Source organism: Molossus molossus, unplaced genomic scaffold (assembly GCF_014108415.1).
Source record: "Molossus molossus isolate mMolMol1 unplaced genomic scaffold, mMolMol1.p scaffold_m16_p_15, whole genome shotgun sequence".
Taxonomy (NCBI): Eukaryota; Metazoa; Chordata; class Mammalia; order Chiroptera; family Molossidae; genus Molossus; species Molossus molossus.
The window spans coordinates 78,725,673-78,740,794 of NW_023425350.1; the positions used below are offsets into that span (position 1 = coordinate 78,725,673).

General features: G+C 39.7%; 1 long non-coding RNA gene across 2 annotated transcripts; it reads right to left on the reverse strand.

The window, feature by feature from the left end:
- Positions 1–2,173: 2,173 nt before the first annotated feature.
- On the reverse strand, positions 2,174–8,301 carry LOC118630447. 2 transcript variants are annotated; one of them, XR_004959644.1, is made up of 4 exons: positions 8,198–8,301; positions 3,535–3,689; positions 3,025–3,199; positions 2,174–2,282 (listed from the first exon to the last, which is right to left on the reverse strand). It is a non-coding gene; the product is annotated as an uncharacterized LOC118630447 (long non-coding RNA). The 2 variants fall into 2 exon arrangements; XR_004959645.1 differs by lacking the exon at positions 3,025–3,199.
- Positions 8,302–15,122: the final 6,821 nt, after the last annotated feature.

A 15,122-nucleotide genomic window follows, 5' to 3' on the forward strand; every position in this document is an offset into this window, starting at 1 on the left:
AGGACAGCCTCTTTAATAAATGGTGCTGGGAAAATTGGACAGCTACTTGCCGAAAAATGAAACTAGACCATCAACTTACACCCTTCACCAAAATAAACTCAAAATGGATAAAAGACTTAAATGTAACTCATGAATCCATAAAAATCCTACAGGAGACTGTGGGCAACAAAATCTCAGACATCATACGCAGCAGAATTTTTACTGATACATCACCTAAGGCAATAGAAACAAAGGAGAAAATGAACACATGGGACTACATCAAACTCAAAAGCTTCTGCACAGCGAAAGATACAATCATCAAAACGGAAAGGCTACCCACTGTATGGGAGAGCATAATTGCCAATGATATATCAGATAAGGGGTTAATTTCCAATACATATAGAGTGCTCATACAACTCCACAAAAGGAAGACAAAGAATCCAATTAAAAAATGGGCAGAGGAACTAAATAGACACCTCTCCAAACAGGACATACAAATGGCTAAGAGACATATGAAGAAATGTTCATCATCACTAATCATCAGAGAGATGCAAATCAAAACAACAATGAGGTATCACCTCACACCTGTCAGAATGGCCGCCATCAACAAATCATCAAACAACAAGTGTTGGCGAGGGTGTGGAGAAAAGGGGACTCTAGTACACTGTTGGTGGGAATGCAGACTGGTGCAGCCACTATGGAAAACAATATGGTGTCACCTCAAAAAATTAAAAATTGATCTCCCATTTGACCCAGTGATCCCACTTCTAGGAATATACCCTACGAAGCATAAAACACCAATCAGAAAGAATATATGTACCCCCATCTTTGTAGCAGCACTATTTACAATCGCTAAGATCTGGAAACAGCCCAAGTGCCCATCAGTAGACGAATGGATTAAAAAGCAGTGGTACATATACACAATGGAGTACTACGCAGCGGTAAGAAAGAAAGACCTCTTATCCTTTGAGACTACATGGAGGGACCTAGAAAGTATCATCCTAAGTGAAACAAGCCAGACAGAGAAAGACAAATTTCATATGATCTCACTGATTTCTGGAATATAATGAACATAACAGTTTGAGGACAATCCCCTAAGGAGTGGGGAGGTGAGAGAGGGCTGAACAACAGAATTTATATGCATGTATGCATGAACAGTGGACATGGACAACAATCGGGGGAAGGGGCAGGGAGGGAATGGGGAGGGGGAATCAGTGGGGGAAAAAAGGAGAATCATTTGTAACAAAAATTAATCAATAAAAAAAAAAGAAGAAGTTTCCAATTAAAAATTTTAAATGATTTTAATGAAATTATAATAAAAATACTTTTATCGGAATTTTGAGGGCGCAACAAAATAGTGTTTTTGGGGAAATTTAGAAGTCTAAATGGGTATTTTACAAGTGAAAGAAGTTCTAAAATTAATAGTCTAAGTTCCCATTTTAGGAAACTAGAGACAGAAAAGCAAATTAAATCTAAAGTAAACAGTAGACAATAAATAGAAAAAATTAGAGCAGATATCAATTAAATTGAATACAGAAAACAGAAAAACAATAGAAAAATAATTGAGACCAAACCTGATTCTTTGAAAGTATCAATAAAATTGATTAACTAAGAATAAAAGAGAGATTTTTTTTAAAAAACAGACCAACATTGGAATGAAAGAGGGGTTGTCATTATTGATTCCATGGACAGTAAATGGATAATAAAGAAATACTATGAACATCTTTATCTCTCAGATTTTTTAAAAATAGTATTGATTTTTAGGGAGAGAGAGAGAAACATCAACATGAAACAGTAACAACTATGGGCTGCATCCTTCACACACCCTATTGGTGATCAAGCCTGAAACTAGGGCATGTGCCCTGACCTGGAATCGAACCAGCAACCTTTCAGTGCATGGGAAAATGCCCAACCAACTGAGCCACATCAGCTAGGGCTATCCAAGCAAATTTTATAATTTAGATAAAATTGACCAATTCCTTGAAAGATACAAACTATCAAAACTTACTCATGGAGAAAGTGACATATATATATATATATATATATATATATATATATATGACACTTATATATGTAGATAAGTAGACACTGTGCCTACATAATGCCACGCTCTTGAACTGAGTTACACCTGGGACTTCATTTCAAAAGGGGGGAACTTCACAGTGGGGAGACATGCAAAACTACCTTAGCCGGGGGTCAAAATCAGCACGAACAGTGATGTGTCAGGTTGGCCGTAGGTATCCATGAAATATATCATGAGAATGGCAAATCCTTTATGGTCTTCCTCTCGACACTTCATAACTCTAGTTTATCCAGGAGAAAAATATCAGGTAAGTTCCAACTGAGGGACATTCTAGAACATACTCTACCAGTATTCCTCAAAACTCTCAAGATCCTCCAAACAGGGGAACTCTGAAAGACTCCCCGGAAAGAGGAGCCGAAGGAACTGAGAGCTCGCGGTATGTGATATTGCGGCTGCATCCTCAAGCAGGAAAAGAGCAGTCGTGAACATTAAGGAAGGCTAAATAATGTGTGAACCGTAGTTAACCACAATGTACCAATGTCGGTTCATTAATTGTAACAAATGTACCATATTCATATATGATGTTAATAATACAAAAAAACTGGGTGTGAGGTGTGTGGGAACCTATGAACTATCCTTGAAATTTTCCTTTACATTTAAACTCTCAGAAATAGAAAAACTATGTAAAAGTATGAAAATAAGATTATGACAAATACTGTTGTGGAACTTTATGTCCCTTCCTCCAGTCAGACAGAATTGTATGAGATAAATACCTATCAAATGTCAGGGCTTCTGTGATAGTAGGTGACTTGGTGGTAATTTGAAATTCATAATGTGTTGCAGTTATATTTCTGAAGATCATTTAGAACCTGCAAACTCTATTCACAGTCAATAACTGGGTTTATTTTCACTAATCTAATTATCCAACGCATATTATTGGAAATAGTATGTTGAAGGCACTTTGTAGACTTTCAGAAATTAAAAACGAATTCAGACAGACAGATATATTATCTTCAAGGTACCTATTTGAAACAGGGCGAGTTTTGTTGTTGTTGTGTTTCTACCCAACAAATGCCTTTTCTTCACCAGAAGCTGTGGATCATATTTTGCCTCTACCAATGTTTTTCATTATCAGAGAGATTCTGACTGTTGTAATAAGCATTCCAAGAAGTCTATGATGATGGATAATGAGGCTCCCTGTTCTAGGAGTAACAAGGTGTTTTGTTCAAGGTCAAATAAAAACAAGAGAAAGAACTAAATTTCTATGAAGCCACCTACCCACTCATACCAAGCTTGGAGTTATTTCATGTGAAAGCTATTATAACATAATTAAAAGTCCAATAGGACGGGACATGTCCTGAAAAGAATATATCATTTTTCAAATTAATCCTAACATGTTTATGTTTCTTTTTTTAATTGTAAGCATTAAGAGTAAACAAAAACTCTAGCAAATGCATTTTTTATTTATAATAAAATTTTAAGAGATAGTAGTCAACTTATAAAAAAAAGCATTAATAACATTTTTCACTTACAATGTGCAACTCTGCCCAAGTGGAGGTGAACATCTGCTGATATTTTAGAGAGAAAGGAAAGCAGCAACTTTCCCGAGCGTCTTTATAGACTGATGTAATCAGATGTTTAAATACTCCAGTTGTCTAGTTGTAGTCTAGCCACATTCTCGAACCACCTACTCCAAAAGAAAACTATGTCAACTACATACAATTTGTCAGCTTTATTGAAATAAATATTCATTCAGTTTTTCCAGAATTCTCACATGTGTGTGGCACCTTTCAGGCAAATATCCCCACTCCGTACATTCCAACATTCCTGGTCTTTCCAAGCCTCTGGTGGGAGCAGAGTCCTGGCAACCATTTGGTTGAGCTCAAACAGAGGACGTTTGAAAAAACTCATCTGAAGATCACGAGCTAGAATTCTAATCCAGGCACGAGAAACTTAGGAAGCTAAAATGAAGGTTTTTGTTTTAGCCATAACCCCTGTGCCAGATGCTCCAGGGAACCACGTTCAGGAAGGGGGCTGCATCGGTCATTCTGACACGTCCCCAGAAAGTGGGGAAGGAATGTGCACTTGAGGGTCCTTGCTGTCCCTCGCTTGTAGGCCCTCTGGGCCTTTATTGCGTTTGGAGTCTCTTAATAGTGTCTCTATTACAGGTGACCGAATGGCTAGCAGGAGTCCCATACATCCCTCTTCTCTTCATTTAACTTGTTTGAAATCTTTAGATGCCTCTCATAGCAGCTGGAGGGACTGACAGGTGTAAGTCCATTATAGCAAGTGAACAGCAAATGGCATCCTCATTAGTTAAGCATTTAGTTAAACAGTTACTTTGTGTGGGTTACTTTGTCTGGATCACTGTGATTTCTTCCACCTTGGACCTTGGTGTGCAGGCCACAATCTCCATTTTGTTTTCTACCCACACTTATGTGATTATTTCTGGGTTCACAAATTTTTTTATCTGCAAAATGGGCTTAATATCAGGGACTTCTAGTGCTACTGTGTCAGGTGAACTAATACATTCCATATTCTTATACCAGCGCAGGAGACTGAACAGAGACTCATAGGAGTGAGTGATGATGATCAGCATTAAGAACAATACATTTTTCAGTGGGAATAACATTAATTGATGTATTATGCAGTTCTATTTAATGACAAAATATGTGGCAATTAAAGAAAAATTGTCTTTAGAGAAAACTTTATAAAAAATTTAAACCCATCATAAACCTAATTTTGAGTGAAAGCTAATAAGCATATTGCTGTGTTGTCAAGAATCAAACATGACCTCATACTTTTCGCAGAAGAGGAAAGGAATAAGACCTCTTGCTTTAAAGTGTTCTTTAAAGTTGTAAGAATAAAACTTGTTATAAATTAATTCCAGCATTTCAGGTTAGAATAAATTTCATATGATAACAACTGTGCATCTTTTCATTATTAATAAGATCACTGGACTCTTTCAAACCACGTTGCTTTCAGCTTGATCTTTTGTCTTCCGCAGCACAAGACTCTCCATATTTTGACTGAGTGGCCTTTCAGAAATGATTTGTAACTTTCCGAAATTAATACATTTTATGCAAACAAATGACACAGCAATTCTTTGAAAATTATGAGACCACAAGTGGTTTTCCATTTAACGTTTTGTTTCCAATCACTGAGTGACCAGACGTTTTATTTAAAATGACTAACTTAATACATCAGGCCACAATTTATATTGTTTGTTGCACTGACATAGATTTAAATGTGAAAGAGTTAAATAAATGTATCAAAGAATATCACATGGAACCTTTACACTATAGTCTTCCTTAGCTACTGCTACAGCCTCATAGAATTTTCATTTTTGTTCATATGTTTATAAATTTTATTTTATTTTTTGGATCTTTTGTAAAACACAAATGAAAGGAACATGAACATCATAAAGATACTTAAGTTTCTTGCAGCCTAAACCCTCTCTCCGAACAAAATTGTGCCGTTCTCACAACACAGTTCTTGTCCAGCTTTCCTCTATTCGTCTCTGCTCCTTTACACCTTCTTCTTCTTCGTTAGTCTTCCTACACCCTCCCCGCAAAGCTCGCGGCTGCAGGTGGGGGAAGACGGGCAGAGTGGGTGGGCAGGACCGCTGAGGATGTCGTCAGTCCTGCCTGAATCGGGGGCAGAGGTTTTGAGCTGACCCAGAAGAGGCAGAGTTCAGGAAACAAAGCTTTCTTAGTGGTTGTTTCTTATCCAGGAATAATATATGCCTTCACTTTCACTTCCTCCTCGTAGGGGGGTTTCTACTAAACAGACCCCCTCAGTGACTATACTCTCTTTATCTTAGAATATTTTCCCTGCAATACCTTCTATCTGTCATGTAAAAAGTATTTATATATAAAATCTATTAGTGCTGGACAGTAGGAAGAGGACACGCATCTCAGCAGCGCTCGCAGGGTCCTGCGAAGCCCTGAGCGAGGGTCTCCCAGGGGTGAACGTCTCCGAGCCAAAGGCAAATGCCAGCGGCGAAGTAAGACGGGCGTGTTCAGTACGTGACCTGTGCCCACCGTGTCATCCGAGAGCCTGGCGGCAGATGTTTCAGCCTCGTTTCCGGCTGTTTCCTACACAAAACAAAAATCTCTAAAGACTCTGAAAGTCTGACTGCTCTTTTTTTAAGTATAGTCCAATACCAAAATGGCCCCAGTTACTGGAAAAGCAACGAGGGTTGGAATGCTTGGTATTTTTTCATTCTTCAGTTCTCATTATATTCATATTCCTTCCCCAGAAGGTTTAGTTTATCTTGGTATGTATTTGGATGCTTTCTCCCAGATCACATAAGTGATCTTATTGGTATTGAATACTATCTGTAAAACACATGAAGACACGGTTCCCAGCTTGATAAAATAAAACCCATATCAAGGAAGGAGAAACCCTCAGTTCCAAAGAGGCCTGGACATCAACTCCTCCACGAAAACAATACACCATTAGGAGAAAATATATTTTCTAAAATAATCCTTCATTTTATATTAAGACTATTAAAATTATAGGTTTCCTGTGAGATGCTTCGTACATCATTAAACATTCAATATTAGTTGGAAACATTGTAAGAATGTACTTCTGTTAAAAATGTGTACTCTTTTAGAAAACCCATGTTAAGATGCGATTAAGAGATTAATTTGCTTAGGGTCCACCCGCAGGTCTCTGCTGTTATATGGCTACAACATACCAGGGGTGAAGTGGTGAAGTATTAAAGGAACAAAAATATTGACTAACACTGTAAGAAACACAGGGTAGTCCATTGTTTCTGAGACATGTAATCCGCCAAACATCACGCTCTCCCGAAAGTGCTGAGCCGCTGGAGGTGCCCAGGAAGTGCTGCTGGGTGAAGCCGTGTCTCCTTCAGGGCGGCGGAACCACCCTCGGCTCGGCCAGGCAGCCAGGGGAAGACGCAATCCACAAAGGCCAAGTGGGAGAGGGACCGTTGAGGAGATAACTAGCTGGGCCTAACACTTGAAAAATGCAACTAAGAATGAAGGACACCTGTTCCGTTTTGAGGAAGGAACAAACAGGTTTCCAGCACGTTGTCTGTGGAGGCCACACATCAAGTCAGCGGAGAGAAGTGAACCCAGGAGTCCAGGTGGGATGAACGCGTCTACTGGCCACGTGCTCGGGGCCAGGGCCAGGAGAGGCAGAACTGCAGTGACGCCCCACATAGGCAAACTGCCACTTTAACAGCAGTTATCATGGCACAGACATCGTTGTCAAATGGTGCAGAAACACCAAAGCTGTGCTGGATCCAAAAAGAACAAAGACTGGAATCTTCACTTGACTACACTGAGTCAAGACTTTCAAGAATCATTTACAGAAAAACGATTGGACATGAACCTCGAGAAAGCAATGGCTATAATTGGAAGTTTAGCATCTATATAACTATCGTATAAGCCTAAGGTAATTATTAAAAAAATTTTTATTTTGTAGTGTGAGATTTAGCCATTTCAGTTTTTTTTTTTTTCATTATAATTTAAACTCCAGTTTAAAAAAAAAAAATCTCTAGAATTGTGTTTGTAGATAACTACCTGAATGAGGCTTACACTGACTTATAATTTCAGGAAATATGTTGGTACCCAGAGCATTTGGATCACCCAGAGAGATGGTGAAATGTACTGGTTTGAATTATGGAGTTCGGAAGCGGAACATCTGGCTTCAAAGTCTGGCTCTCTCACTTAAAGCTGGGACAAGTTCATTGACCCTCTATCTCTCTTTCCTCCTCAGTGAAATGGGCTTCTAGGAGCACTGAGTGAATTACTACCTTGCAACTTGGGACTTAATACCTAGTGTTTAATGAATATGAGTTACTATTTTTACCATAACTGTGGGGCACACTTATAGAACTGAGCCCAGAGAGGCCGTAGCCCTGCTGACCGTGTGGAACGCTGGGTAGTGGGTGTGTAATGCTGCCAACTAGAATAAGTTTCCACTTTTAGTAAGTCTTATGAAATCAAACTACATCAAATTCATGTCAATATAAGGGTAAAAACTTCACCTACCAATAAGTTTAAAAACAGCACTGCCAACTTTGTTTCAAATAGATTTCTTACTTTGAACAAAGCTTTTGGGACTTTTGTTCAGCACCCAGGGCAAGAAGTGACGCCAACTCAACCTGAGTCTCTGGTGGACTTCAATATCAATGAAACGTCAAGCCCACCATGAGTGACTCACGTATCAGCGTGGTGAGGAGAGTCCAGGCAGAAATCTTAGCCATCTCATAGCTTCAGACTGCCTTTCCAGCAGTCAAGAATTTAAAGACTTGTATAACTACACCTAAAGACAAGGAAACAGATTTAGAAAGAAAAAGAAAAATGATTGGTATAAAGTTATCTAATGGGTTAATGCAGAAATGAGAACAGAAAGAAGCTGACTAGTTAGAGTTTCTTTATATCATCCCAAAATGCCATTAATTATTTTCTCATATCATTGTCACTTTCTTGTTATTAAAAGTGCTTCAGCCCTGGCCAGTTTGGCTCAGCGGTGAGAGTGTCAGCCCGCAGACCAGAGAGTCCCAGTTTCGGTTCCCGCTAAGGGCACGTACCTCGGTGGCAGTTTGTCCCCGGTCCTTGTTGGAGTCGTGTGGGTGGCAACCAGTTGATGTGTCTCTCTCGCATCAATTTTCTCTTTCTCTCTCTTCCTCTCTTTCTACCTCCCTCTCTATCTGAAGATAAAATGCAAAAAAAAAAAAAAAAGTGCTTCAAAGGGAAATTTGATAAATATAGAATTATTATGAAACTTTTATTAGTTGTTATTCATCTAGTCACAGGAGTATAGTCTAGATACAATGACCATTCTGATTCAGATTAAGAAGAGCATGTACCTTTACGTGTAAGTAGTATCAGAGGAGAGAGGGCCTATCTCCCCCTTTGCTGCTGGGGGTGGATTTCTTGCAATATTCCAAGGAAAGTAATTTTCTGAGACTCTTATAGGGGGATGAGATCTAGTAGAAAGCTTTATTTCCATGGAATTACACCCCTGGGTTTTCAAACCCCCGTTACCCTTAGCCGCGTCATAGAAGAGCAGCTGGGGCTCAGTGGAGCTACAGTCAGAGCCAGAGTCCAGTTTCCTTTCACGCTGGAGCCGGGTCCAGCCCAGAGTCAGGCTGGCTTAGCGTGTGTGTCCCACTGCAGTCCCTTAGTCCACTGCATGTGGGGTCCGCACGGCCGTGGAACATACGGGCGAATGCAAGAGAGCCAAGAGTCACAGGCCAAGCACACCAAGAACCACATAGAACTCCTCTTTTAGGAGATTACATATCCCCAAATTTTCATGAACTTGCAGTGGCCATACTCATTTTGGCCAAATAGTTCTGTTTCCAGGTGTGACTGACAGGCAAGCACCTTCCCTCTGTCACCCAGCTTTAGTGGGCCTGTGTCTATCTTCCTGTTTTCCAGTCCCCTTCCCCTAGTGCTCCGTAGGAAGTAGCCCGGTGGTTCCCGGGGTGCAGAGCTGCAGCTTCCTGGCGAAGCTGCCCGCATGACACGCCTGCGATGTCTGGCTTCCCCTTTGCTCCTTTCCTGTTACTAAGAACTAGTTACAACAGTCATAAGCATATACCTATATTTACCAATATGATTAGTGTTAAACTCACATTGATTATTCACATTTAAAATATGATTTATCTGGAAAGGCAACCCACTGTATGGGAGAACATCATTGCCAATGATGTATCAAATAAGGGGTTAATTTCCAATATATATAGAGTGCTCATACAACTCCACAAAAGGAAGACAAAGAACCCAATTAAAAAATGGGCAGAGGAGCTGAATAGACACCTCTCCAAACAGGACATACAAATGGCCAAGAGACCTATGAAGAAATGCTCAACATCACTAATCATCAGAGAGATGCAAATTAAAACAACAATGAGGTATCACCTCACACCTGTCAGAATGGCCACCATCAACAAATCATCAAACAACAAGTGCTGGCGAGGGTGTGGAGAAAAGGGGACTCTAATACACTGCTGGTGGGAATGCAGACTGGTGCAGCCGCTATGGAAAACAATATGGTGCTACCTCAAAAAATTAAAAATTGAACTTCCATTTGACCCAGTGATCCCACTGCTGGGAATATACCCTAAGAAGCCTGAAACACCAGTCAGGAAGAATATATGTACCCCCATGTTCATAGCAGCACTATTTACAATAGCTAAGATCTGGAAACAGCCCAAGTGTCCACCAGTAGACGAATGGATCAAAAAGCAGTGGTACATATACACAATGGAGTACTATGCAGCGGTAAGAAAGAAAGATCTCTTATCCTTTGAGACGACATGGAGGGACCTGGAAAGTATTATCCTAAGTGAAAGAAGCCAAGCAGAAAAAGACAGATACCACATGATCTCACTTATATACGGAATATAATGAACATAACAGTCTGAGGAATACAGTAGACCCAGACACATGGAAGTAGGGCACAGACTGACATCCCTCAGAAGAGGGGATGGGGGGTGGGGGGGTGGGAAGAGATAAACCACAGAACTTATATGCATGTATGCATGACCAATGGACATGGACAACTAAGCCGGGGACAGGGTGGAGGGGGGGGTGGGGGGTGCCAATGGGGTAAAAAGGTAAAATATCTGTAACAAAAAAATAAATAAAAATTCATTAAAAAAATAAAAAAATAAAATATGATTTATCTAATCTAATAAAAACAATAGATGTTTTCATTCTAATCATTTTAAACCAATATGTAAATGGTATCAGGAAGTCCCAATCACAATGAATTACGACTGTGCGCATTAATCTTAGTTTGGCTTTATACAGTGTACTAGACATGATTATTTTGCAAAATAATAACAAATGTTTACATTTGACCTATGACTTACACTTTATAAAAACATACACAGTTAGGGATACAATTGTGCAATTTTTCAGCTGCATTTACTTAGTCATCTATCTGGACTTGATGTTAACCTTATTTTTCTCCATGTTGGTATTTATTTTTATTCAGATTATTTTTCTTAATTGTACAAAAGTAAACCTTATTCTTAGTTTCATACACTTTATGTGTTACATCCTCATTTTGTATTTAGAAACATCTACCCTACTGCAGATAAAAATGTATGTCATTCGTACTTACTGTTATGAGCTCTTCTGTTTTCTCAAACAGAACTAAATAATAAAAAATTAAACATTTAGGTATGTACGGAACAGCATTATTATACACCACATGGATATTTTTCTTACAGGTCATGTACTTCCCATCTTCCAAGTTCACATCAATAGAGGCTTAAAAATGTTATCCAAAAGGGTATCCAAAAATGATACCCAAAGCGAGAGATTGAGGACGTTTCCTCTTTTACACCTGGAGGATTACACCCATACATGTTTGGGAGCTGCTGTGCGAGGGGTTTGCTTTCTTCTCTACAGATTCTTGGGAGCAGCAGAATTGACTATCCAGAAAAAATTTACATATAAGTCCATGTTACCTGAGAAGCACCTTCCACTCTAATGATAATTAGACAGAAATAAGTTAAAATCACCATAAGAAAGTTGTCAATGTTCTGAACTCCTGGCCATCTCCGCCTTCATTTCTCTTGCACTCCAGACACTGCCCAAACTGGCCCGGAAGAGAGGTGCTTGTTACTATAGCTTGTGTGAGGACACTCCGTCAAGTTCAGGACAATAAAGGTTTTCTTGGATCCTTCAAATATTTCTAGGGACTACAGAAGCTATGAACTATTTAGAGTCTCTGTATTACCTTTGTATAAATCAACAAATCACAGAAAGGCAATGCTTCCTTCTGAGATCTGTATGATACAAACTTGTTCTACATATACACTAAATATTTAGGGTAGAATAGCTTGAATTTTCAAAATAATTTCCTCAAATTTCTTTTCACTTTCCATAGCGATTGTGTTTATGGCTTTATAATATGTTGTTTTATTAATGTAGAAATATTAAAAATTAGATGTAAAAGAACTTCCAACTTCCAGTTTGGTCTTTAAAATTGTGAACGTCATCACTCCCTTTGTCACAACAAGGAAAAGCTGAACAAGGAATCTCGGCTCTCTGATCTGTGGGGACGCATGGCCATCTCCCACCCTGGAGCCTGGAGACAGAGCAGAACAGAGAATCACAGCTCTGGGGAGCAGAAGCCAAGCAGGTGCTGGAGGGAGCAACGCCCACCTGTCTGGCCTCCTGCCTCACCTGAGCATGAGCAAAGCTGAGAAACACGTGTGAAGTCCACAGCAGAAAGAGTAGTTTACTAAAAGACTGAGACCTCGTCACAGGGCTTCAAGGTGCCTCCCCTCCCCCACGCCTCACCACCCAGCCACCAGCTCCTTCATAACAACAGGGTTACAGCGGAAGGCCACACACTCATCTCTTATTTAAGAATTCTTTAGGGGAACACTTAGACAACGAGAAATTCAAAAATAAGGACACCAGAGGAAATGTTAAACTCTAATACCTAGAGCTCCAGTAAACACCAATGAACTCTTAGCTAAACACACAAACTCACACTAAAGGCCTGTTCACTCAGTTCCTCTCACCGAAGGTATCATACCCAGCTTTCAACAAAAAATTGCAAGTCATGATAAAAGGCAAAATAATACAGTCTGAAGAGACAAAGCAACATTAGAACATATTTAGGTATGGATGCTGGAATTTAATACCAGGAATTTAAAACAGCTGTGATTAATAAGCTAAGCCTTGTAATAAAAAATAAAAAAAAAAAGTGGGTAGCATGCAAAAACAGATGAGTAATATATACAGAATATAAAAAATATTTTAAAAATATCAAAGTAAAATTCTAAAAATATAAAACACTGCAGCAGAAATGCAGAGTGTTTCTGATGGGCTCATTGGTGAAGTGGACACAATGGAGGGAAGACCGTCAGTGAGCATGGACATGCCAGCACAAAGCTGCCGTCTGTGAGCGTGCACAGGCCAGCACAAAGCTGCCGTCGGTGAGCGTGCACAGGCCAGCACAAAGCCGCCGTCGGTGAGCATGGACATGCCAGCACAAAGCCGCCGTCGGTGAGCGTGCACAGGCCAGCACAAAGCTGCCGTCGGTGAGCGTGCACAGGCCAGCACAAAGCTGCCGTCGGTGAGCGTGCACAGGCCAGCACGAAGCTGCTGGGCAGAAACCAGCACCGCACAACCAGTGAACCAGCGCAGTGTTCTTTGAAAGTAGACGTACACCAACTATAAATGTATGTTGAAAATTCATGGGCAACCACTAAAATAAGTTTTAAAACAAGTATAATCTGGTTGAGTGTTGTCCTGTGCACCAAAAATTCACAGGTTTGATTCCCCATCAGGGCACCAGCCCAGGTTGTGGGTCCAGCCCCTGGTCAGGGTGCTGAAGGAAGGCAACCAGTCAGTGTCTCTCTCACATCTACGTTTCTCTCTTTAGCACTCCTCTCCCTGCCTCTCTCCAAAAAAAACCCAATAAAAACATTTAAAGAAATAAGTATAATTTATATTCTAAATAATAAAAAAAGAAAAGAAAAGCCAAAAGAGTGGAAGGGAAAAAAAGTTAAGAAAAGAAACAAAGAATAAGGACACAAATAGAGTGAATTTAAAAAAAAAAAAATGCTTTTGTACACTTACACAATGGAATACTACTCAGCCATAAAAAAATTTTAAAAAGGAAATCTTATCTTTTGCATCAGGATGAATGGACATGGAGAATATTATGCAAAGTGAAATAAGCCACTTACAGAAAGACAAATACCATATGATCTCACTTATATGTGGAATCTAATGAACAAAATAAGCTGACAAACAGAACAGAAACAGAGGCATGGATACATGAAACAGGCTGAAAGCTATTGGAGAGGAGGGATGTTGGGGGGCTGGATGAAAGAAGGTGAAGGGATTAAGCAAAAACACACACATAGATATATATAACACATAGACGCAGACAACAGTGTGGTGATAAGCTGAGGGGAAAAATGGGGAAATGGGGGGCGTATGGAGATGGGCAAAGGGGGTGGAAATGTGGACAGAAAGGGACTTTGCTTGGGGTGATGGGCACACAATGCAGTGTGTAGGTGATGTTTTATTGAGTTGCACACTTGAAACCTGTATGGCTTTGCAAACCAGTGTCATTTCAATAAATTCAATTTAAAAAACAGTTATGATGTGCTATATCAATATTCACTTTCAATTTGAATTGTCTAAATACACCTATTAAAAGCAAAAATTGAGAAAATGCATTTTTATTTTTTTCAAATTTTTTTTAATTAATTTATTTTTGTTACAGATGTTTCTCCTTTTTTCCCCATTGATGCCCTCCTCCCCCTCCCACCAACCCCATCCCTGGCTTTGTTGTCCGTGTGCATTGGTTATGTGTATATGCATATAAGTTCTGTGGTTTATCTCTCCCCCTCCTTTTCTGGGGGTTGTCAGTCTGTACCCTACTTCCACATCTCTGCGTCTACCCTGTTCCTTAGACTGTTACATTCATTATATTCCACAAATCAGTGAGATCATGTGGTATTTGTCTTTTTCTGCTTGGCTTGTTTCACTTAGGATAATACTCGCCAGGTCCATCCATGTTGTTCGTCTCAAAAGATAAGAGATCGTTCTTTCTTACAGCTGCATAGTACTCCATTGTGTATATGTACCACAGCTTTGTTATCCATTCGTCTACTGATGGACACTTGGGCTCTTTCCAGATCTTAGCTATTGTAAATAGTGCTGCTATGAACATAGGGGTACATATATTCTTTCTGATTGGTGTTTCAGGCTTCTTAGGCTATATTCGTAGAAGTGGGATCACAGGGTCTAATGGCAATTCGATTTTTAATATTTTGAAGTAACACCATATTGTTTTCCATAGTGGCTGCACCAGTCCGCATTCCCACCAGCAGTGTACTAGAGTCCCCTTTTCTCCATACCCTCGCCAGCACTTGTTGTTTGATGATTTGTTCATGGTGTCCATTCTGACAGGTGTCAGTTGATACCTCATTGTTGTTTTAATTTGCATCTCTCTGATGATTAGTGATGTTGAGCATTTCTTCATATGTCTCTTGGCCATTTGTATATCCTGTTTGGAGAGGTGTCGATTTAGTTCCTCTGCCCATTTTTTAATTGGGTTTTTGTCTTTTTTTGTTAAGTTGTATGAGCACTCTATATTC